We start from the raw sequence: 22,516 nt of genomic DNA on the forward strand, positions 1-22,516 counted from the left end.
CCCTCCTGGTGGGAACACATATACCAGGGAATGTTACAAATGGGAAAATAGATTGCATGCAATACAAAACATGTGAGGAGTTTCTGGTGCTAATGTTACAGTTCATCCCTTCTGCTGAACTTTGCCAAGTTAAGACATCTGAATGACATGCTTCTGGAGCTGAAGATGCAGGAGCTCCTGGGCAAGCCAGGCCATCTGACCATGGCAAGCGAGGCACAGGTATTTATTCAGGCCATAGCACAGATCAAATCTTGACCTTGGACAGAAACAGGAGGCTTGTATTTAAGTCAGAAGAAGCCTTTAATACATATCTGAAAATAGAAACAGATCACTTGTTATAATAGAAGTCAGACAGTTCTGTTGCTTTGAAGAGTACCAAAGCATCTGACAAACTTTACCATCTTGTTTCAGAGGATGGAGTCTGTGCCATGCTCACCAGCTGTTCAAAGTCTTGTTGGTGTCCTCTAAATTTTGAACAACAGAGAAAGGTCACATATGATGGCATGGAGTCTACTATCTCTTAAGGTGCAGTAAGGTAAAGAACACTTCCTGTGGAAGCTGGCCAGGAAATCTGACATATTTCAAGTTGCAAAATATTACAGGTACCGTCCCCTAAAGTTTTTCAAGATTTTAAGGTTAATAGCACTGCTTTCATAAAAAATATTGTAATACCATCATAAATCATATATATTGAATACCAAACAAAAAGGAAAACACATGTTTAAGCAATGTGAAATATTTTTTATGCTAAAAGATGATTCCCTAAATCACATTCTTAGTGATTTGTTCAATCTAACTTGAGAATGAGTGATGCCTTATATGCCAATTCCAGCATTCAGTCAAGGGTGATCAGCACTCCTGTAACTTTTTTTTTTCAACAGATCTGATTGTGTTTCTTCTTCAGATTTTGGGGAAGTGCCTGATATTTCTTGTATTATATTCTGTATTTACAAGGTCATAATTTCTAGGCACAAGGAATCCACGTGCACAGTGAAATCCCCCTGCCCCCTTGTTTTTTAAACTTGGTCTGCTCATTTCACACACTGTAATTTGCTCTACATCATTTATTCTCCTTCTTTAACAATAATGTATCAGAGCCAAAAATGTTGTAATGCCTGGGAGCATCTGTGGCAGGAGCTCTTCCATAGAAGATGCTGAAGTTGCAAACTTGTACAATTGCTCTGAAGGTCCAAATAAGTGGATCCTTCAGGATGTTTCACAGCCATCTGAAGTAGGAAGTGTGAGCTACAGATGGACATGCACAGTTAGCATAGCTGCAAATAAGTTTTATACAGATGAACAAATCATGAGCAGCTGAGGACCTCGTCTTCTGTCTGGGCAAATTAAAGAAGTTCTCAGCTTTCCTATGGACTCAGGATTAACACATTCTTTATGGAGTATGTGTCTTCAATATGAAACTCAACACACGTGATACCTCTTACCAAGTAACTAGAATTAGACTTGAAAGAATGAGGCATCTTTCCCTAATAAGAAAAAAACCCCAACAAACCAAATCAACAACACCACCACAAAACAAACAAACAAGCAACCCAGACCAACAAACAAACTCCCCAACAGACTCTGTTTCACTGGTTTTGCCCTCAAGAGATTTTGTACACTCCTGGTACAGAACTGTGAGTGGATATTAAGTTGACAAATTGTCACAGTAGCAACTGAACATGGATCTGTATTTGTGTTGACAGGACTGTCTTAACTGGCCAGTACAGTGCAATACAGAAAGGCAGTGTGGAGAAGATTTCAAATATTAAAGGGTCAAATTTGACCAAGCATTACAATGTCATCAAAAAGCATGAAACTGAAAATTCAGGTTAATGATTTTGAGTGAGGTGTCACTTTGTGGTGGTCACTATACGAGCAAATAAAGCGCTTTCACCACAACAAGTGATACATCTAATTAAAAAGCTGTATGAAGGGAAGCATGCTTGAAATACTACCATTTTTGGTAATGATGTATGATCTATAACTGGAATAATTTTTCACCCAAGCTTTAATTAAATATGTTCCTTGGTGTTTCAGACTGACAGGCCACTGATGATCCTCTGTCTTGCAGACAATGAAACCATGCAAAAGTTTGTTTGTAAATTCTGTTCTCATTTTATGGATGAGCTGTGAGCTGTTTGCCAGGGCCTTGCTGACTGCCTTTGTAGATCTAGGTACTACTGAGATGGTTTGGGTCTGCAGAGCAAATGGTGGGTAGGAGCAACAGCTCCCACCACTGGAGAAAGAACAGCCACTGGAGCAAAACAAAGCTATTTCTTTGGGTACTTCTGCTTGTGAAGGACAACAGAGCAGTCCCTAAATAGTATGGGTAAAATAGAATAATGATGCATCATATAACTGGGGTTGGACAAAATGACAGTGTGTCCAGTGAGCAGAGTCACAGTGCAGAAGACTCCCTCCAAAGAGCTGAGGGTACTCGAAGCCAGAAAGACCTGCAGCCCTGTTTGAAGGTAGGACACATGGTAGAACCACCTCCTCCTCAGGGAGGCTCAGGAAAGCATTTCCAGGAAACGTGAAGAGATCCAGAGAACAGTGTAAAAAGTAACCAAGAAGTATGCACAGCTGGCAGGAAAACCACCACTAACCAGAATATGAGCAGAAGATGACAATTAAGGAGGCTGCATTTTTATAAGATTTTTTTTTAGTAGCTGGTGATTCTATCACCTGGCTTTGAAGCTGTGGCAGGCAGTCGATAGGACTGATAAACTAAGTCTTGCAACTGAGGCTCTATGGCAGAGAAACATCACATCTTCACCAGTCCACTTAGCGAGAAAAAAAACATTGGAACAATGCACTCTGGAATGAAGTTTTGAAAGAAAATTCTTGAGGATTTAATAAAAAAAGGATGAGTGTATCCACGAAACTTTGTTCCAGACACCATTTAACTTCTTCTCTTGTGAAGTTTAATGTTTTCTGATTGCTACTGCACTTAAAAACAACTTGTAGAGGTATCAGCTTTTCCCCAAATATGCAAACACTTTCAGGCTTGCATCCTGTCAGACTGTATGAAAGTGGTTAGTAGATTGAAATTGCTTAATATGATGAATGGTATCATTTTTTGAATTGTTGGCTCTTTTTATTATATGTTTTACAAGCTTTTAGATGTCCATTATTTTTCTGGGAGCTTCACTGAAATTAACCAGGAATGTAGTATTTGTCCCCTGAGTGCTTGTCATACTGAGATTTATCAGCTCTCTAGGAGGAATATCAAGTAAAACTTTGAAAAATTGACGTATTGGGATACTGTAAACTTTTTCTCACCGATGGAGTTGGACCAAAGAGTTGGGTCAAAGACCTGCGTGTCTTCTCTCATTTCATGTGCTTTTGTTGCAAGGAGGGCTCTTGGATGGTATGCAAGCCTAAGATTGCAACAGCCAAGTACAGGAAATGGTTCACAAAGCTTACTTCAGCCTTAGAGCTGCAGAGGGAGCTGAAAGGGAAACAAGCAGAACCTTAGCGTGTCCAGCTTGCTTTCCTGTTAGGACAGGAGGACAGCAGAAGAGAAAGCCATGGCTGTTCCTGCTGGAAATAACCTCTTCATCTGCACTAGGCTGGTGCCAGCCAGTCCGGCTCTCCAGAACAGTGAGCCATGCTCAGTCTTTGTCAGGACTTTTGAAGCCTCTCTCCTGGAGTACATTGTGCACTCCAGCCACTGATGGGCCTTCAGTCCAGGACACTGAAGAGAGAGGTCCAGGTCATCACAGCTAATCCAAAGTTAAGTCCCTGGAAATACACATGGTTTGGGGACTGGGTCCTCTGTACCGACTGCTTTGCTCTACAGATCCACTTCTTTAAGGTCCCCACATCTATAAATGTCAACTTAATCTTTCCTAGCCCATTTTCCTAAGAAAATACTTGCATTTTCTGTACTGGGAGCTAGCTCTGCAACAGTTCCCTATTACTGCACATCTACAGCAAGCTCTGCTGGCTCATCATCATTTAAAAAAAAAAAAAAATATATATATATATACACTTCACATTCTGAAATATTGTTTTAAATCTGTCTTCTAAGATTGTAAACTGTTTGCCACATTTTGAGATGTGTCAGATTTTCAAAAATTTCTGAGAAATGAGGACCGTTGTTTCTTCACATTTTTTTTGCCATTAAAATATTCACTAAGCCAGTCAGACCTGAAGATTACTGGTGGGAATTCCCATGACAGAGACTTAAACACCCAAGACTTCAACAGATATAAAGCTTACACATCATCTTTACTCCCAGATTCTGGTTTCGTATTTTGAAAGATAGACTTCTTGAAGAAGTTCACAACACTTTCCCTTCCTTACTGGTCCAACAAACCTGTGCTTCACTGCAGAATGTGGCTACGTGTCAACTTGTGATCAAATTGGCCAGAGCTCTGTATCTCCCTACAGACCCTAGACAGCCTGTTTTCCAGGGCCTCTTTCTGGCAGGCCTTTGGCGGAAATGTACTAAGGTTTGAGCCTGATTTATAAATGGAATAAAGCAGGTCTCCTGTTTAACCCCTTAGTATGTTCTTCTGGCATCTCAGACCACAGTACCAGTTTAGAATTCTTGTGGTGCAGCTTGCAATCCCATTGCAGTTCTTAATTTCTACTTGCCAGGTTTGCTCTGACAAACCCTAAATCTAACCTCATCTGATCTCCAAACACTCTGAGCCAATGAGACAATTGAAAAAAAAAAAAAAAAATATATCTCCTGAAGCCTGTGTGATTTGCTGGCAAAGAGTTTCAATATTTTTGGCAAATCTCTGTACTTGGTGACATGTGACCTGTCTCAAGAAAACATGTATCGTGGAAGAGTCTCAAAATGCATAAATTATAAAATATAATTAATAAAGCTTTTGCATGGATGGACCTGAGGAGGGAATGTAACCTTAGCTCTTGTACAAATCAGTCTTCTACAAAGAATGTGACATAAAATGAGATACAGAAATAGGACATCCCTACTCACAAGAGGAATACATTTTTCACTTCAAATTAGTGTGTGTAAAATAATAATGCTGCTGGCTACTAGACCCTGTCTTTGGTGCAGAAAAGATCATAACAAAATAAAGGATGTGGACGAGCCTTTGGGTAGCTCTTTATATTAATCAAACAAACAAACAAAAAAACCAACCAAACAACCCAAAACAAAACCCCAAAAACCAGACAAAGAAGAAACCCAATAAAACACTTCTGTGCATTTGTCTGTGTTTGAAAAGCTAGAGCTACAAAAGCAAGATTTTCTTTCCGGACTAATGATACAGCAGATGCCTTTGAGAACAGCTCAGTGGCAATAATAGAGTTGGAAGCATTTCTGATCTTTTTGTAGACTTGTGTGGGACTGCAGGCTGACCCATGCCACCAACTCCTAAGTGTGCTGTGGTGGTTTTTGAGCTGATATGGGAAAAGTCTCAGGAGAGCACAGTCAGGACGCACTTCTGAGGACGATGGCAATAGTGATATGAAGATCAGTGAGAAGACTCCAAGCTGATGGCAAGGTGAGGAGAAATGGTAGGAAGGCACTGGGCCTAGAAGGCAGCAGGCTACCACTAGTTATGCCACTAGCTCATTCAGTGAATAATTTCTGAATCATCAAAGTCAAGCTGCAGGAATGCTAGTTTTGTTATGAAGTCAAGATGAGGAACTTGTGCCATTATGATCAACCTAAACCGTGAAACTATCAAATATCTATGAGAGACAGAGGGACATGTCACAAAAAGGAGCATCCCAAATTCTTCATCTCTGGTACAGGGGTGACAGAAACACAGTCTCCATGCCAAAAATCCTAACCCACAACTGAGAAATGACTGAAAACTAAGACAGATTCAACCTGAGAAAGTTTGGGTGCATGCAACATATGTTATTAGTTTGTTCTGGAAACAGAAAAATGACATCAATGAAGTATAGAAATGGGCTGGTAACCACAGTCTTCACTGAAATTAGCAAATCTAGTTGTGAGGTGAGGGAAGAGGGGAGCCTAGCAGGCAGATAAACCAAAACAAATACCATGGAAAAAGCAAGGACATCCTGGCAAAGTATTCAAAGCTTCAGCCCATGAGAAGGTCAATGCTGACATTGCAGGAGAGCATGGTTTTGTCGTGCTAGCCACTCAAAAGAAGGGGGGCCCCAGGATTCTTCCCTTCCCACCACCTTTGGGATGATCTGCTGTGGTCACCAGACCTCACAGGCCAGAATTATGTGTTGAAGTGTTAGTTAGTGACTTCTGGTAAATTTATAATACACTCAGTAACTTGGAGAGAGAAACTCTTGATGTATTTTTGCTGAACTTCAGTCCTTAAGACTCTTATCCCATAGTGGTGCCAAACTGTTTCATTCACATCTTGAAGGAACCCTTTGGCTCCCTATAATTCCTTTACTGGCCTGGTATCATACTGACTCTGAGTCATCTTAAATACCAACTTACCATTAAATCTCACTTGCAGGCGTTGTGCACCACCCCTGTCCTCACATCAGTCCACCTGGTTCTGGAGGGACCAGTGCACACATCACAGATCATAGGACATGCACTCATTTTCAGTTCCTTGGGTTATGAATGGGTCTTAATTTTCTTGCCTGGGGTCACTTCTGACTGGAATGAAGGATGTCTGATCCCAGCTTCAGTTTTAACCAGAATTTAAAACTGAACCCCACAAGATCCATGTCCCACCCCCTGAAGGTCGCACTTCAGAAGAGATAAACCTCAAAGCTCAAGCAGATATCCAACATAACTATACCAGGATTATCATGGGCTCATTTACAAAAGGGAAGTTTAAAATAACTTTTGTTCTGGGAACTCATGGTAAGCTATTGAAAGATTGTCAAGCAAACTCAGCTTTTATTACCAAATCCACACCCATTTCATGCGCATTTCAAATGATGTCCAGGATGAACAGCCTATTCTTTGTAGTGTTTCCTTTTCTGAAGTAACAAACCCTCCTGGTTTTGATTACCCCTTTCAAGCACCTCCTCAATTCGTTGACTCATTTAATATTCCCTTGGTCCCTCGTTGCATGACTTCTTCCCTCACCATGTGCACAAAATAATGCATGTGCCAATAAAATGTGAACTCTGAAGTGTTCCTTTTTGTAACAGAACAAAGTGTTCTCTTTCCCCTTCAGTGGGCTACTGTTCCATACTCTGCTTAAGCTGATGGCACCTTAGAGGTTATAAACAGACACTTCACAGGAAAGGCTTTTTCCTGCTGTGGTTGATAGACAAAGATGAAGCTCAGCATAGAGAGAGTACACATCACCAACAACTAGCTTAACTACCTTGAGCCTCAGTAGGGTATTCTTCCATAAATCAAGACATTTCAAAATGCAGAGGAAAGAGCAACAAGAAAAGTGAAAGCACTACAACACAGAATGATTTTGGCATGAATTGTGAAAGGCAAGAAAATAATTCCAGGGCTGTCAAAAAATGACACCAGCACTGGCCTTCTGCTGCAGCAAATTTTTGGAAACCACTGTGCAGAGTGACATTACACACATTTTTCTGATTCCCCTTTTGCCTGTTCTGCATCTTGGTCAAACCAGAGATAACATATTTCAAAGTAAAGACGACACACAACATGTAATTGGGACACCCCTCTATCACAAAGATTACATTAAAACATATTAAGCAAAGATTTCCCCAAGTATGGTGCAGGTGAAGGCTGAGACATCCCACCTTTACTGAACAAAGAGACCTTTGTGAGCAGTTTCTTAAAGTTGGATACAAACAAGAGTACATTAGAACCTTTACAACAGTCTGTCCAATTTAATTTCAAAGTACATGGAAATCTCAAACATTGAACTCTATCATCTTACCTCCATTTAGACTTAGGAAGCACAAAGGGCAAATGCAGATCTCATCCCAATGGAGTTCTTTCTGCAAGTCTCTGGATCATAATCCCTGGACAATACTGTCATAAGATAAAGAGTGGGTGCTGATTAGTCAGGAAATTATATAGACAGCAATGCAATTAATTTGGTGTTATATGGGTGTACAGTATTAAACCACTACTTCTCTGGGCCAGGAAGACATTGTCAGGTGTAAAAAGCAATACAGAGCACAGTGGACAATACACCTTCCAAACTAAGAGCTGTCTCACCTTACCCCTTCCATCACCTCTTCACTAGCTGCCTCTCCTGATACATATTCTTTTCCCTTGGTAATTAAGTTTCCCTTAAATAATTCTGTTTGAATGGTAATGCACACCAGGTTACACTTACTGTAATGGCTTACTCCATTCTCAGCTTCTTTACTTCCCTCTGATCATATTCTGTATATTATGGGGTTAATCCTGTTGCTAGAGAATCTTCTACAACAAGAAGTAGTTTTTCAAAAGAATATTAGGGGGAATATCCCAAACAAAGTTATTGAACCAAATACAGCTATTCAGGACTCCATCTCAAAACCAGAACTACTGCATATATACATTTTTTATGTCTCAAACTGAAAATATTTTCGAAGTTTAGTTAACACAGTTGTATTTATGAAAAGTGCAAGTGAGCCAAATCCCTGGTAGTATGCCACTTTTGTTATACTACTTAATCATTCTTTTCCTTCTCTCACATAATAGACACTTCAGTTGCATAAACATATTTTATTGTATTGTAAAATGGCAGTCAGGGATTGCTTCAAATATCTTAATGATTCCTTGCTGTGGGTATGTAGCAGAAATAATGAATTTTGGAGTGTATCCCAAGAATTATCTCAGTACTCATCCCAAATTCATTGTGTCAACCCTAAAACGATGTGATGTGATCATAGCAGGCAAGAGCTGAAGACTTCACCATGGGGAATGGTAACTGCATTTTAACATCATGACTGTCCTCCTAAAACTGCAAACAAGCTAACTTTTGCCTAACTGTGTTTACTGTTATTGATATCTCTGTTGCTCTGCTGTATGCCTTAATACCATCAGAGAGGGTCAATTCAGGAAGGTTCCCCACTACCCCAGCAGCTCACAGCTCAGTGAGACAATGAACCACTGCACAGGGAAGATAGGGCCAAGGTAAAAGTTCTCCATGGGGAGACAACTCCCACTTCTGCAGCCATCAGTTTTCCTTGCCTGAGCTCCTGTTAGAGTTATATATCCAGGGCTGTAGAGGACCTCACAGTTTTTATCATCCACATATCTATCCAGCAGTTGTGAAATAATGATACTCACCAGCAGGTGAAGAAAACGGGTCACAGACACCAAAATGAGCCTATTGCCTCATCTACCATCTAACCTGCCAAGCACAAATGCCTCACATGCAGAATCTGAGGGTACCTGTCATGGCTGGTGTAGTGGTTTGCCACACCACCACTTGCCCTTGCCATGCCTGTTGTGCCAAAAAAAGCAGCTTTCCTGAAATCAGCAGAAGGGGAAAGAGGTCATGTGGTGGGAACTGAGTGACAGATTTGGAACTGGAAAGAAGTTTGGGATGAAGGCACGTCAAAGTATGAATGTTACAGGTAAAAGGAAGGTGTCCATACATCTCTAATTGAGGAACGTCATATATATTGCCAATTAAAAGAGCATAAATTTCTGATAACCCCTTTTTAAAAGTCTGGCATCACGCTGCTCTAAGTATATGCACATTATTACTTTTCTGCTGTCTGATACTGAAAGAGAGCTCAGGATACCTTCACAACATGCCACAACTTTTGCACACACTTTTAGATTCATGAATGTGAACATGCACAGCTGGTTAGGACAGTTAGAGATTCTCTTATTCTATATTGTAAATTCTGTCAGCAAAGTGATTTCATTTTCAATTGCAAAAAAAAGATGCAGACAAGCTGCACAACAACATTTCTGGAACTTTTAAATTAAAAACAAGAATTCCAGGAATGGTCCAAATAGTCAGAGAACTGGAACACCAGAGTTCCAACAGGAGGGGTGGAAAAAAAGAGAGGAAATTCTGAATGACTGATGCCTTATTTGCGTTACATGTTTTAATGTTTGTAGAAATATTGTTGACTCAAAACCAAAAGAGAAATTAGTAGAGGTCTAATGTTACAACTTTTACACTGAATGCTTCATGTAAACATGCCTCTCTCTAGTAAGCCTAGGAAGTTTTTGTGGTTGCTTCCAAAAGTATCTAACCTGTTCTGTGTAAAATGGATTACCACAACAAATTAACTGCAGAATCAGAAAATCGATAGAGCTAAGTAAGCATCTTACCAGACAGAAAGGACCAGCCCCTCTAACAGCCTTGGGAATCAGATCTTGACCATGAAATTCACTGGAACCATCTGGTGAAATGAAGAAAAACTGCGCAAGTGCACAGCTTGCTGAGGTCCAGCAAAACAGGTAAGCACCAAATAACCAGCAACAGAGACTGTAAGTAGCAAAATAATACTGGGGGCTTGCATCCTGGTATCACAGCTGTTTCTTCTCCTCTGACTTTTTTTTATTCTATTGTTTCTTTACTTACTCTTCAAAAGCCTCTCACAACTGAGATGGCATGCTCAAGGCTGCATCCCTAGCTCTACTCTTGCCCACTGCAGACAGAAGTTCATAGGTACAGCTGTTAGCTAGCACACCCACCCACACAAATCTTGGCACATAGCAGACGTAGAATATGTGTGTATCTTGAGCAACAAACAGGAAACACTAATTTTGGTGAGAAATACTAAAGTGATACTTTGAGTTAACGTGAAACAAAACATTCAGAAGTACCAGACTGTATAATTTCAAAGTTGTTTAATTTTGAAATGTGTTTTAAATTGTTCACATTTTAATTTGACAGTCATAATTTTTAATATCATTTATGAAACAGTGAACAATTAAGTAATGACTGTAACTTCCTAACTCTGTAATTAATTTACTGAATAAAGTTTAACATACTTACTACTAAAATATCTACAGTACTTCTTTCAAAAAAACATTCTTAACAGATATATAATGATAAAATAAATATACTATTTAAAAAAGACACAAAAATATCTACAAGGCTCTAAATTTGAAGTGAAGCATTTGGAGTTCAGCAAAGACCCTTCAACTAAAGTGAAAAGAAAAATATGTAGAAATGCTGGAACTTTTCACCAATTGGATTTATTGCTGCAGCCAACTCTGTGCTTTCTGGGCGTGTGATATATACACACATGCAGAACATCTCTGTGAGAGTTCTGGTATGTTAGCAAATCTTCAGCTCTGTGGAAGGTGCAATGTCATCTTACACGTCTCTAGTGGCAGCACTGGTTTTAAAATTTCCTGTCCTCCTTCAGTCTTGATTATTTTTTCCTGGCTTCATGCAGCTGTTCACCCCCTCCTGTGCTGAGCCAATGTTATGGTCTGTGAGAGCAAAGGAAAAGAATATGAACGTTTCCCATCCCCCTGAAGAGGAAATACAGAGAGTGGAAAAAAGGAAACAATGATGAAGTGATAATTGTCTCGTTTCCATTCATATTTAATGAATTATTTGCTTCTCTAAATGCCATGTAAATACTGTCAATGCCTGTGCAGTATCATTTTCTGAGTGACAGTCTAGCACGGTACTCTTCCCAGTTAAAATCCAGACCTTCAAGGGCTGACAAGCCAGACCAAACCCTGGGTTAACATAACAAAACTGTTTCTTATCATGAATACTGGGATAACGCCAAATTACTGCAAGTGATATGACTTTGCCTTCTAAACTTTGTGTTTAGACTCTGTTGAATTAATGAATTAATGACCTGCATGGGGGCTACACCCACTTCTTGGCAGCACTGACTGAAGAAGGCACTTGTCTTGTTATAGTATAAAAACAAAGAAAGCACTCTTGGAGAAGCAAATGGGAAGAGTACTTAATCATCTTTTTCTGAACCACATCAATATTACAATTTCTTCTGAGCCCAGAAAAATCAAGAAAAAATACCCTCCACCTCTGAGGTTTTTGACTAGGAAGTGCAGAAGGAACCCCACGTAAATTATTGATTCTTAACCCCTATAGAACCCCCAATGAATACTTCATGTCAAAGAGGTTTATAAAGTCCTAAGCTTTCCAAGGCAAAGGTAATAAACTTGTAAGAGTACTCCTCAGACTCTTTCTCAAATTAAGAAACATGGTATAATGGTATAATGGATGGGTGCTTATTTTTCAGTTGAAGTCACTGTAAGATAAAAAACTTTATTCAATGCAGATATAGGTGAGAATGGAAAATGTAAACCATCTGCATGTGGAAAAATGTAAAGGATTTATGGAATGGTTGGGAAGGCTTCTGCACAATGTACAGGCTATAACAAGCTTTTGGTTTTGATCAAGAGACAGGATATACTGAAAGAGCCACAGACTCCTTGCCAGCACATGGTAAGAAAAAGAGAGCAGTTGGCAGAGGCACAATGCTGACTTTACCATGTGTTTGGAGACACTTGGTCCCAGACCTATACATGTTAGCAGTTTACCACTTTAGCATTTATCATCTTAGGCTGTTCAACAGAGAAAACTTAGATGCCTTTAAATAAACTGGCTGCATGCCCAAACTCCTCAGGAAGAGGAGCATATACAGCATATACTGCCTAGGAGTATTCAAAAAGGCCTGTCATTTGGCTCTCTACATATTAAATTGTTGTTGCTTACAATGGACAGCACAGGGCAGATGAAGATTTAGAAAACACCTGAAAACTGCTCCAGTAAAATGGCTGATGTAGTCATCAGGTCCATTCAGCTGTATACCAGGAAAGACATGAGGTCTCTTTGGGTTCAGTGATCCTGTGGTTAATTTATCTGCGTTTGAAAAGTGAGGGAGAGACCATGGTCTTAGCAGTAGAAGACTTTGCAGACAGGGAATAGTCACGTGCAGTCATGGGAATAGAGAACCTTGGGGAGAAAGCATAGCCCAAGATTTACATTCTGTTGTTCAGTAACCAATAAAGCCAAACCCATCAAAACACAGCTAAGCTCTACAGTTGTAGGGCACAGCCATTTTCACAGGCTAGCAACCCTTTTCTATGCTCAGAGGTCAGGGAAAAGCAGAGATACTGTATGAGGATGTATTGGCATGCTCCAGGTCCTATAAAAAACTGAGGAGCAGCACAAGGTTGTTGTCTTGAATTACACTTTCACACTTTCTACACTGCATCTGTCTCTGGACCTCAGGAGCCCCTTTTCATTTCCACTTTGTCTTGCGGCTTATCTGCCTTAGCCTTGCACTTTTTAATGGATTGCTAAGGCTGAGTCCTCCCAGGACAGGGGAAGAGAGGCAGGAGACACTTTGGCACAAGCAGTCAGCTTGGAATCTCAGATTGATGAGCAATCTGCAATCCCTCATGCACAAATGACAAGACCTAGCAGGAGGCTTTATAAAGGAGTGATATCATGTTTGATAAAGTCTATCCAGCTCTGAAGAGCATTCTGTGACACAGGCAGAGCAGGTAAGGCAAGGTAATAATGAGTAGGAACAATAACTAAAGGCTACTAAAAATTCTTGAGAAATAATGAGTAGAAGCAACAGCTAGAGGCTACTAAAACTACAAACTACTACAGGCTACTAAAAAGGCACAATGGACATATACAATACACAACTCTTGGTTCAATCAATTGTTAAAGACAAATGGACCTTTTGTATTCGGTACAAGAGAAAAGAGAATAAAACAGAGGAATTGAGGATTAGGAAAAAAACCAATCAAAATTCTTCACCTGCACAAAGAAGTAAACTTTGCTGTAGGCATTCAGAGAGTGAACTAAGTATCTTAGCTGAAATAGACAGATGCTTAGTTCTGTTTGCAATAAATAGATAAATACGTATTTAATTCTCCAGAATTTTTAATTTCTTTGAAAGCAAAGGACTGTCTATTAAGTAACTTTGTCATCCAAAAAAAGTAAGCAACTGAATCAGAAAGCATATTTTATTTGTAACAGCTGTACCAGCAGTTATTAAAAGTTACTCTGTGAGCTGCAAAAAAACATATATAATTTTGAATCTTTCAAGTTAGTTATTTTTATGTTTCCATTACATGGCATTTACTACAGTATGGAATAGCTTATATTTCAGATCCAGCCACTTTTCAAAGAATACAGTCTTGGTTCTTCAGACTTTAATATAATTGCCCTAGCCACATGAAGGAAGCTATCCCAATGTGATCAACATGAAGAGACCTCTGGGGAGTAATCAAGTTACAGCACTTACAGTGATGTGGATTATATAAAATATAATGACTCAAGTTTTAAATCCTAGCAAGAAATAGTAGAAAGGACTTAAAATAAACCATTGCCTTATGTGAGGATCCATAGCGAAAGAAAATTTATATATAATGGAAGGAAATAAATTCATAAAAGAAGAAGCTCGCTTTGTATTCATATAAGGGTTAAAGCACTCTTTCCTCTAGATGGTCTCATGTTAATAACATATGCAACGTGATTATGACATCTCAACTCCCATAAACACAATGTATTAGAATTTTTTTTTAAAAATTACTTCATATACCTGTGTTTATTTGTTAGAACACAGTTAGCATGGCTGGGTGAAGAAAACAAATAAAACTTTCCAAACCCTAAATACATTTATCCAATTCTAAATAATAAGTCTTCTGGGAAGTCAGATAGATTTGGTTACTCTATTAAACAGAGCACAAACTTCAAAAAGAGAATCTGTAGAGCTCAACTTTTGTTCTAGATACATCATATAACTAAGACTAAGGAAAGAAGAGCGGACACTGAGTCCATTTACTAATTTATAGATGAACCCTCCAGCTCAACAACATGAGAGGGCAGCCAGTTGTTTTTTATGCTAAACTTCATACCCACTGAATTACCCAGCTGCAGTAGATAACTAATTGTTTGTTTATTTATTTTTTTGAGTTTCCATACTATAATCATTATGTGCCATCCAGATGTCTCAAATAGCTAATGCTATATCTTTCAGTGCTAAATGGCAGGTACACTACCAGCATATCTGTCTAAGGAAGAAAGTTTTTTCAGTCTCTCCTCCTCACTTTTCAATCTGTTGATCCATTTCAGCCTGTGTGACAAAACCAGACATCGCAAAGACATCTAATTACCCAATTAATTATGTTATGTATCTACAGAGAAAGAAAACAAAACCCAGTATTCTTGCTGAGGGAACTCCTACACACCATTCCCTTTGGCATTGCGTGGCATCCCATGTGCTTTGGCTGTCCCCTGGGCACGTGGCACTGCCTGGCTCATCAGACTGTTCCTAACTGAGCCAGTATCTCTCCCCTCACCTCAGAAACACAGGGGGTGGGAAAAGAGAAGAGAATATAGAGGCAAGTGGTGAACTGGAAACACTGCAAGCACAGGAAGTTCTCAAGTTACTGAGATGCACATCTCCTGGGATACTGGAAGGGAAACTGGCTTGTTGTACGGAGTGGTGTTGGGTGACAGAGTGCATGGCTCTGGAGGAAATCAGGCTTCACTACTTCTGCTGCTCATGGAGTGACTTGTTTTTCCTTCTGGTTTACTTACCATGTCTCAGCAAGCACGTGGAACGTTGCTATTCTAATAGCAATTTGTGAACTCTGAGGAACTGCATTCTAATACAGGTTCTCTTTTTCTGGAGATTAAATTCTCATGGGATATTGCTGCTTGAAAGTAATGCTTGGCTAAAGCTATCTGGATAACAATGGGTGATCATTCCAATTCCAGGAAACAATACACGTGTCCTGCTGTGTGGAAAGTAGGAGGAAAATACATTTTAAAATCCCAAATAAGGAAGGCTTCAGCTGAAAAAAATGTCCATGTTGCAACATGTAGCTGCCCTCCCACTCCTAAAAAAAACCCAGAGAGATTATTTCTCCCTTTTGCAGACATTCACTTCTATTTAACAGGAAAACTGAAAATATCATGCACCTGGTCTGCATTCCGACTGGAATAATTTGTTTTAGAGTTACTCATATTAATTTAGGGCTAGAAATATTAGTACACCTTTACCCTTCTCAAAATACAACATACTGATAGGACACTCCAACCAATCTATGTTTTGTTTGCTTTCACAACTGCCAGTCAGCTTGGCAAGGGACCAAACCCCAGGTCAGGATGCTGAGTGAACCCTAAAAAGCACCGGGCCAGAAGGAGCTTCAGAGTATGCAGAACCTTCAGGAATCACCTGTTTTGGTGTCATAGATGTTGGCATCCTTCCACTGAGTGGTTAACAAGGTTAACTGGACTTCATGGTAAGCTCAGGAAAACACATCCACCCAGACACTGATTGCTGTGCTTTTTTTAAACACTTAATACTTGTTTCTTTCCTCAGCATCCCTAGTGATTATCTTTTCATGCATTGTGTTGCTTTGGCGGATAGACTCTCAGAAGCCTAGCTCTCCAAATCCACTAGAGAAGAAGCTGGGCCATGAAATCTCTTTTCTTGTTTGAAATCTTATTTGATACTTTTTTTTCTGAACTCTGGAAGCCAGTCCAAATAAGCAGGTAGATGAAGAGCTGCAATTCCTTATCTTAAAGCAGAGCCTATCATTAGTTCATTCATCTACAGCTGGGCAGATTACAGGCAGGCATTTTTATCTGTGTAAAGAAAGAACTTTAATTTAGATTGCTTCTCTAAGAACTTTTCTGTTTGCAAACAAATTACTAACTAGAAAAAAGAACACCATAAGCAGAGGTCCAAATCTATTTCACGAACCTTGGCTTAAGACAATAATAGTTAGGTATTCAAATGCCTTTTAAATATGGCCTTATGGACCTCCTTGTCTTTGCACACACAGCTGCATTGTGAACCATTTAGGAATGCTAGGATTTGTGGTTTGATATGGTGTGTGGTTTCAAAATGATGCTGAGCTTGTCATTGAGGCTGACCCTGGAGAGGCAGACAGACTTGTTTAGATCACTCTTTGCCAGTCTTTGCTAATTTTTTTCACTCTTTAGAGGAGTTTGTGCAAACTTTAATATCAAAGAGGCTTCTGGAATTACAGAGGTCCAAAAAGAATACAAAAGAGTACAAAAATGCATGGAGCAACACTGGCAAATTTGAGCCCAGGGTTCAGCCCCTCATCATACTTTCAAGACCCTTTATGAAAGTTGCTTAACCCCTTAGGCCCATTAAAAAATACTCAGTTAAATAAAGCTACCCTGTCTTCAAAGCAAGATCTAGCTTCACCTTCCATTGTTCCTGTCACAGTTCTATGCACTGAGGTGCAAGGGTGTCAAGGAAGCTGGTTTGATCAGTACTGCTCGGTCTCAGAAATGTAAACTGCAGGTTTATTGATTTCTTTCCCAGTGTGCAGCTATACACACTGATTGTTTCCACTGATTCTGAGTGGAGTCCCAAATGGTCAGCACTGCTGAAAAATTCAACTCTGTACTTTGCTAAAACTAGCGTGACTTTTTTTGAAAAACACATTCTTTATGGTCAGAGTTCTGGATTTCCTGACCCTGTTTCCTGGTACTTAAGACTAAGGAAGAAAAAACTCCAGATGGTATAAGCTGGCAAAATCAATAGTCTGGCTTGTAACCCCTCTCTACAACCTTCATAACTTAAATTAAATGGGAGGGATATGAAGAATTATATAAAGATATTATGTTTCACATAAACAAATATTGGCAACTGTAAACAAAGGCATATTTCTCCCATGTAACATTAACTGCCACCTGAAGTACGGAATTTTCTCTACCTTCTGAAAGTATTAGATTTTTGCTATTGCATCATACAGAAAACAAAAATGTCTGGCTTGTATTAGTGTGAGATGTCACATACTGAAAAAACCCCATCTTTTATAGTGGTTTTAATACAAGGTAGATGAACATGTTGGATATTGCATGTTTTCAAAAGAAAAGAAACTATGCAAATAAGGTCAAATTTCTTGTGGTTGAATCCATGAAGTAAATACAGAACATATTTTGCTTGTTTGGATCTTGGGGGAACAAACTGTTTTTATGTAGTCATATTACACAAAAGCAAGCACTGTAATGTATTTCATTTCAAAATCACATATTTATAAAATCGGGAATGTGCTCACATCCAACATAATCAGTCTCAATCATAAAAACTTGAAACAATTCTAAAAAGTGGAAACTTGTAGAAACATGCCTTTATTTTCTAAATGCCGACATACAAAGGAGGAAAAAACCTGCACTATAGGCCTGAAGTAAACCTTCACATCATTAGGATCCAGCTGTGAAAAGCTGTTTATTATATGTAACTTTCTTACATAAGTCTGATTCAAAGTGGCTAGCTTTGAAACATCCTGTCTTACTAAACTCCACAAACCTCACCATCTAGGTCTCCATGATGCAGTGTTTTGCCTTAACTCCCGCACTTGTGCTTCACCAGGAAAATGTATGATAAAATTAAATAATGTAATTAATCTTTAGTAAATAAGACTTGACAGGTATTTTTTAAGCTTAACTAATAAGGAAGATGGTGTCTTAAGACAACCACAGTTTAGAAGTGGTTAGGAGGAGTGCCTGGAAACTTTTCCAGCTTTGAAAATTGTTCCTGTGCCATTTAGGGAGAAACCCAAGATTTTTCAAGATTTCCTGCAAAGGAACTGCAAGTGAGAAGTTCAGAGTAGATAACAACATTTTGTTAATCTGGAACTACTGTTTCACTGAAGGGCTTTAGCTGTCCATGCACCAGTGCTGCTTTGTTAGCTCCTTTGGTTTTAAGCAAAGACTGCATGCAGTGAAAACTGTCATTAAAAATTCCTGTCAGCTCAGATTCGCTCCTTAGCAGCCATGGTCACAACCAAGCAGCATATACAAAACTCTAATTTTTCAAAATTCATAATCTGCTGAACTGATGCCTCTCTCCCCAGATAAACAAGCTGCTCTGTATTGATTTACATGGGGTTGCATTTGGGAATTGCTATGTGGTAGAGAATTGTGACATTTCTAAACAAACAATGATGTTGAGCACAAAAATGCTAGCCTCTGTGATCCACTGAAACATGAGATGGGTCTCAATATTCCTAGAGGAGGAGTAAATTTAGCTGATTAGTTTTAGGGATACAAATAAACACGGTGTGTTTCTAATTAAACCAGTGAGTCACAATAGAGTGCTCGTTAATACAGTAGTTTTGTGCCTGAAGTTCTACAACCTCTTCAAAAAACAGTGTGCTTGTTCTTCCTTTCCACAGCACAGCAGATCACCTACCAGCATTAGTTAATCATCGTAACTGCCACAGTTTGTCACAATCCTCAATCTCCTTTATGTGAGGACATGAGGATGTTTATGCTGTCACTACAAAGCTCTACATAAGGAAGTAGCACAGCCTCTTTGCTCATTGTGAAAAGTGGTATGACTGCTTGAGTGTGGCAGAGCTTAAAAAGGTCTTAACTACCCTAATAGATCTGAAAACACCCCAGTCACACCAGCTCAGATCACCTCAAACTCAAAAACATTTAAAAATCTACTTCTCAAGGCTATTCTCATAATCGAAGGGACAGAAAAGAACATATTTAAACACAACCCAAACCTCAAAACCACAAAATCCAGGGATTAAAGTATGATGGTCTTCACAACCTCTCATGGAATTTTTTTTTTTTGGGTATCCTGTTACTTCTTATTAGGGGCGTGTGATTTTTCAGACTGGAAGTGCACTTTAGACAGCTACAACTCCAATTTCCTGATTGCTTTACCTTTTTAAGATTCTGTTCAATAGAAAACAGAGGAAGGAGAAGAGTGGCTACCTAAAATAGAAGTTTTGTGAGGGTATTTTTTTTTTTGTGGGCGGAGGTTTGTTTTTAAACTGCAGAGAAACCATGATAAATTAAGTTTAATTATGACAGTTGTGCTTATTCCATGGTCACTGTGTAATGGTACACTATGTGTACAGTGCAGAGTCATCTTGACAAAACTGCCATGTAAGTAAGGCTATGATTTATTCATCTTGGACAAAGTACCTTCCATGGTTATAAAAGGAGTTTAGAAAAGTAGTAGAATAATAAATTACTGTACTTTTATCTGTATATCTCTCTACCTACCTATCTAATCTCCCCCTTAAGCCCTGTCCCACACACTTAGAAACAACTCCAGAACTTTGCAATGTCACAAGTTAATGAATTTCCAGTATACCAGATCCCATTTTCCTCCATAAGCATCAGCAATAACTCCTAGAGCCCCTTGATTCACATTCCTCTCTATTCTAGTCCCTCCACCCCAAAAATTCCATAACCAGAAAGTGGCATGCAGTACCATTTAACTCTGAAGTTTATACTAAAACAATGCACTAATAAAAACAACACAACTTTTATGTGTTCACTCCAAGACTAAGAAGCCATACAGCTCTCATTTGGACCTGTATACTCCAGCAAATATGGTAGCATAACTCATACAAATTCTCTATCATGAATAAAATTGTTGATTTTTATATATATGTATGTATGTATGTATTTTATATTACTGTGTTCACAAAACAGAATAAATGTGTGGTATTAAGATTTCATTTATGATGGCAAAGTCTGTCCACCTGGAGAAGACATTTCAGAGCCATCTAAGGAGAGATCTTCACCGTATTTCTCCCCAGGGGCTCGATGGGATCTGTATTGGTCATTCAGTCAAACGGCTCTGCAGCGAAGTCACAGCCCCTCCTGACATTCTCATCCGGCAATCCTCTAACAAACTTCACCTTATGCTACAGTCTTCCACCAGCATATTGATTCCTACTCTCCCATCCTACATTTGTGAGTCATCCTTCTGGGGTTTTTTCTTCAGAAATTTCTACATATGGCCTCTGTGTGCCTGTCCTCCTTCCCATGACTTTTTCCATTGCCTCTCTCTCAAATCGCTTTTCCCAAACTGTGTTCAACTCCCTTTCTCTCCTTGCCAAGAAACTCCCTTTTTCAATTTCTACTTGCATGCCAAAGTTTTCTATTTCTTTCATTTGAATCCATTAAATTTATGGATTTTGTCAAAACCTCTCTTGCCTGATGTCAAGCAAGGAAGTTCAGTGGCCTCACACAGAGAAACGCTGGAGTTGCAGGTCCCTCTCCAGCTAAAGTGAGGGGTCTGCAGCACCCCAAGTGTGCTGTAAGCCAGTGAACTAGAGGGTCTTCCCACAAGCCAGTGAATTAGAGGGTCTTCCCACACATAAAGATGTGAACCCAAGCTGTCAATCAGAACACCTATAAACCAGTGCTCCACTCAAACTGCCTCCCCAAACCCCTCATGTGCTAAATCAGTAATAAGAGTAATAATGATAATGATGATCATCATTATCATCTTATCTCTACAAAAACTCCACATGAGCCTTTTTTTATACTGAAACTCAGAAATTAGGGAGGTGTCTTGGGGTGACTTTATGATGTGTATCCCCTATCGCTGCTCTATGCCCAGAAATTAACTTTGCGCCTTTCTGTGCCTTTAAACTGAGCCTGAGAGGGGAGAGAGAAAAAACCGAGTGAACTTTTCAAAGCAGTTGTTCAAGGACACAGACACACACTCCTCTGCTTCTGCAGCAGCAAGAGCGGAGGAAGCGCCCTGCTTGCTTTTCCGCCAGCTTTCGGCTCCTCTTCTCTGGAGGGAGACACAGAGTTGAACTTTGTTTTCCTGGGACTTCGGTTTGTTTTTCCCTTCTTCTCTTCTGGACTGTTTCAACATCAGAACACATCAGGAGAATTTCCCACCAAAGCCCCGGAGGTGGGCCCACGACCCAGCTCCAAGGAGGAGGAGAGAGACTACATATACAGAAGGACTCTGAATTTTCCCAGGTTTCTCTCCACAGTGAGAGGTTTTATTATTTAGCATTATTATCCTTTTCCTGTGTGTTTGTTAAATAAATAGTTTTTCTCTCTTTCACTTTCTCCAAGGAAAACTTCTTTTTTTGCCTGAACCTGGTGGGGGAGAGCTGGTTATAACCTGCCTTCTATCAGAGGATATTCTCCTCCACATTTGCACAAACCAGCACAGGAGGGAAAAGCAAACAATTTTGTTAAGGAGAAGAAAACATATGGTGTTAGGACTAAGTAAGTGAAAAGCCACTAGCATGTCTTCTGGCAATGGGCTATCTCTATTTTCTCCACTGTTTTCCCTAACTTGAAACACCCAGCATTCAGCCTCCCTGCTGCTGTCCAGACACAGTTCTGCTTTTGCCATCCACCCTGGGGTGAGTCTGTAGCCTGAAGCCACAGTAGCACCTTCTCAGCTCTCTCATGCAGGCCGTGCATTGAAAGGCTCACTGGAGGCTGCAGTTTCCTTCACCCCTCTAAAGAATCCAGGCTCACTGCTAACGTACCAGCTATCTCCAGCTAATGCAGATGTTACCAGATGATAAATTGTCTACACCTGGTGAGCTAACACAATGCTTGTTCTACCAAAACCACTGGCCTATGGAACTGCACAATGCCCATTGTGTAGGAAGGAGAACTGGAAGTTCACCAGCCCCAGTGCCCTGCCAACTCAGCCAGGTCACCTCGAACATTGGGGTCCCCAACCACCAGGGACCACCAGAGACACCCCCAGGACAGAAGAACGCAGGCATAAAGGGGCACGGAAATATGTTAATGATATTGGGGAAATTATTATCATATGTATGTTTATTCTGGGATAATCAATTAATATGTGTGTAAAATACAGTATATAAACAGAAACTTCCCTGTACTCAGCATGCACAGATCTTGGAGGAGCTATTCCCCCCTGCATCCGCCCAAATAATGCCTGCTTCTTA

The 22,516-nt window shown here is 39.7% G+C and overlaps 1 long non-coding RNA gene across 1 annotated transcript; it reads right to left on the bottom strand.

The window, feature by feature from the left end:
- Positions 1–281: 281 nt before the first annotated feature.
- Positions 282–21,197, bottom strand: LOC120411497. Its single transcript, XR_005603824.1, has 3 exons — positions 8,199–21,197; positions 7,794–7,888; positions 282–464 (listed from the first exon to the last, which is right to left on the bottom strand). It is a non-coding gene; the product is annotated as an uncharacterized LOC120411497 (long non-coding RNA).
- Between the last annotated feature and the right edge of the window lie 1,319 nt (positions 21,198–22,516).

Source organism: Corvus cornix, chromosome Z (genome assembly GCF_000738735.6).
Source record: "Corvus cornix cornix isolate S_Up_H32 chromosome Z, ASM73873v5, whole genome shotgun sequence".
Classification (NCBI taxonomy): Eukaryota; Metazoa; Chordata; class Aves; order Passeriformes; family Corvidae; genus Corvus; species Corvus cornix.